At 33.8% G+C, this 3,932-nt stretch overlaps 1 protein-coding gene across 1 annotated transcript in view; it reads left to right on the top strand.

Moving 5' to 3' along the window:
• LOC133605420 (mannosyl-oligosaccharide 1,2-alpha-mannosidase IA) overlaps positions 1 to 1,180 on the top strand; it is a 458,157-nt gene extending 456,977 nt beyond the window's left edge. Inside the window, exon 12 of the mRNA XM_061958737.2 lies at positions 1 to 1,180. This exon is cut by the window's left edge and continues 668 nt beyond it. The gene's annotated coding sequence lies outside the window, so the exon portion shown is untranslated.
• Positions 1,181 to 3,932: the final 2,752 nt, after the last annotated feature.

The following is a 3,932-nucleotide window of genomic DNA, read 5'->3' as shown; positions in this document are numbered from 1 at the left end:
GTGTGAGCTCGTCTTGGTTTTTGTTTGGTGATCTGGCTTTTTTGTTTTGTTTCTTATACTTCAGTGGTGGCTTTGATTTGCTTCCCTCAGGTGTTTCACTAAGAAAATGGAGGACAAACAAAATTGAACTAAAACTAAAAAAAAAAAATACTAAGGTTTTAAGTCTACTTTTTTGCAAATATTAATTATTGTTATGACTTATTCTTACTGTTTCATTTAACTTTCATTGTTGAGTATTTTCAATACTGATTAAAAAAAAAAAATAAATAAAAACCTGTGCAACTTTGTACCTTTAAAAGAAACCGCTTGTTCTGTCGTTTTTGTCTTTGTGGGTATGCTTGTATTCTTGCCTCATTCTTGTGAGCATCCTGCGTGGGACTGAAGCATTAAGTTAAAGTACCAATGATTGTCACACATACACACTAGCTGTGGTGAAATTTGTCCTCTGCATTTGACCCAGCCCCAACACTCCACTGCCATCTAGTGGCTAAAGTGGTTAGTGCGACCCCATCAATTTGTCACGTTTCATGTGTCAGGTAAACGGCGAGGAATGGGGCCAAATGAGTCCCGTTTTTTTACTGTACCTGGGAATCGATACCGGTACTCAACGATACTGATATTCAGAATAGAATCAAATAGAATGGACTTTATTGTCATTATATTAGCATATAACGAGATGAATGACTCCAATTTAAGGTGCGATAGTGGAATCAAATATGGAACACAAATAAATCACATAAGTAATAGAGATAAAAAATAAGAATTGAAATAAACAGACTACTATCCAATAAAAACAATAAAAGGGAGGTGAGGGGAGCAGTGAGTAGCAGCGATTGGCCGCGCCCGGGAATCATTTTTGGTGATTTAACCCCCAATTCCAACCCTTGATGCTGAGTGCCAAGCAGGGAGGTAACAGGTCCCATTTTTGTGTAGTCTTTGGTATGACTCGGCCGGGGTTTGAACTCACAACCTACCCATCTCAGGGCGGACACTCTAACCACTAGGCCACTGAAGGGCAAACCTGGGCAATTATTTTGACTCAGGGGGGGCCAAATTTCGAGAAAAAAATGTGTCTTGGGGCCGGTATATCTATTTTTAGGAACACTAATATAAAACCTCACAATAATGTCTGATTGAACACTAAAAACGTTATGACAAACTGCTTTAAAAAACGGTATGGAATTCTAAAATTTTTTACTGAATGAGACCCCCAGAATGTACATGAAAATAAAGAATGTGGGATTTACAATATTAACTATGAAGGATAAAACACTGAATATTAACAACATATGAAAATAAAGAATGTGGGATTTACAATATTAACTATGAAGGATAAAACACTGAATATTAACAACATATGAAAATAAAGAATGTGGGATTTACAATATTAACTATGAAGGATAAAACACTGAATATTAACAACATGAAAATAAAAAATGTGGGATTTACAATATTAACTATGAAGGATAAAACACTGAATATTAACAACATATGAAAATAAAGAATTTGGGATTTACAATATTAACGATGAAGGATAAAACACTGAATATTAACAACATATGAAAATAAAGAATGTGGGATTTACAATATTAACTATGAAGGATAAAACACTGAATATTAACAACATATGAAAATAAAGAATGTGGGATTTACAATATTAACTATGAAGGATAAAACACTGAATATTAACAACATATGAAAATAAAGAATGTGAGATTTACAATATTAACTATGAAGGATAAAACACTGAATATTAACAACATATGAAAATAAAGAATGTGGGATTTACAATATTAACTATGAAGGATAAAACACTGAATATTAGCAACATATGAAAGTAAAGAATGTGGGATTTACAATATTAACTATGAATGATAAAACACTGAATATTAACAACATATGAAAATAAAGAATGTGGGATTTACAATATTAACTATGAATGATAAAACACTGAATATTAACAACATATGAAAATAAAGAATGTGGGATTTACAATATTAACTATGAATGATAAAACACTGAATATTAGCAACATATGAAAATAAAAAATGTGGGATTTACAATATTAACTATGAATGATAAAACACTGAATATTAACATATGAAAATAAAGAATGTGGGATTTACAATATTAACTATGAAGGATAAAACACTGAATATTAACAACATATGAAAATAAAAAATGTGGGATGTACAATATTAACTATGAAGGATAAAACACTGAATATTAACAACATATGAAAATAAAGAATGTGGGATTTACAATATTAACTATGAAGGACAAAACACTGAATATTAACAATATATGAAAATAAAGAATGTGGGATTTACAATATTAACTATGAAGGATAAAACACTGAATATTAACAACATGAAAATAAAAAATGTGGGATTTACAATATTAACTATGAAGGATAAAACACTGAATATTAACAACATATGAAAATAAAGAATGTGGGATTTACAATATTAACTATGAAGGATAAAACACTGAATATTAACAACATATGAACGTCACCCCCCCTCTCCATCCAAATATTTTACAATCAAGCAAAACGCAACAAACACAGCGAAATATGAACGTGAAGGGTAAAAAAAATATGATGTATGTGATACATCACTAAGCTTTAGAACTTTCTTGTAAAAATCTCCTTCCGCGTCTGTCCCTGACACCCACATTTCAGGCTCTGGAAACACTCTGTGGAAACACTCCACACCCACACTGCTTGGTGCCTCGTCTGAGCTGCTGTGACTTAGGTTACCATAGTAACTAATTAGATGACCATAGAAACTAATTAGATTGCCATAGTAACTAATCAGATGACCCCTCCAAGGTTTCTCATTGTCATCCCATTGGGTTGAGTTTTTCCTTGCCCTGATGTGGGATCTGAGCCCAGGATGTCGTTGTGGCTTGTGCAGCCCTTTGAGACACTCGTATTTGAGGGCTATATAAGTAAACATTGATTGATTGATTGAATTCACTAGAGAGTAACAGTTAATGAAACTTTTCAACTACTAAAGATTATTATTGTCCACACTTGTAAGCTTTCCACGACATACAACTAACTATCTGCAGGAGGACATTGGCCAATAAAAAGCCTTCAATTAGATTTGCTGAAACCTGCAGAAACCCAGCGAGGTGTTCAAATGTTTCGCGAAGGTTGAACTCGGACGTTTGTCGTTCATTACCGAGATGAGGCTTCATCAGGGAGGAATCATGAAAGGGCAAACGTGAAGACTGGACTCACTTAGGGAGATGAATCAGCGGATGACTGTGCCTTCAGGTGCACTTGACTGTCCCTTCGGGTGCACTTGACTGTCCCTTCAGGTGCACTTGACTGTCCCTTCGGGTGCACTTGACTGTCCCTTCAGGTGCACATGAGACGGACACTAGAGGACAAACAAATCCTGCTTTGGACAGACAGACGGTGTAATGGTGCGCCTTGTCCCGGTCTGCTGACACCACCTATGTCATACATAGTGACTGTTGGGGAGTGACTAGGTCAGGGGTGCACACAAGTGGATTGTCTACCTCAGGGGTGCTCACACTTTTTCTGCAGGCGAGCTACTTTTCAATTGATCAAGTCGTGGGGATCTACCTCATTCATACATATAATTTATATTTACTTATTTATGAAATATATGTTTTTGTTAACAAGTTAAAGGTGTTTAATGATAATGCAAGCATGTTTAACACATATAGTTAATATTGTTAAAAAATTAAAGGTGTTTAATGATAATACAAGTATGTTTAATACATATAGTTAATATTGTTAACAAGTTAAAGGTGTTTAAAGATAATGCAAGCATGTTTAACACATATAGTTAATATTGTTAACAAGTTAAATGTGTTTAATGATAATACAAGTATGTTTAACACATAGTTAATATTGTTAATAAATTAAAGGTGTTTAATGATAATACAAGAATGTT

This window comes from Nerophis lumbriciformis, linkage group LG04 (assembly GCF_033978685.3).
Source record: "Nerophis lumbriciformis linkage group LG04, RoL_Nlum_v2.1, whole genome shotgun sequence".
In the NCBI taxonomy this organism is placed as follows: Eukaryota; Metazoa; Chordata; class Actinopteri; order Syngnathiformes; family Syngnathidae; genus Nerophis; species Nerophis lumbriciformis.
The sequence above is the reverse complement of the archived record's forward strand: the minus strand, read 5'-3'. Positions and strand labels throughout refer to the sequence as shown.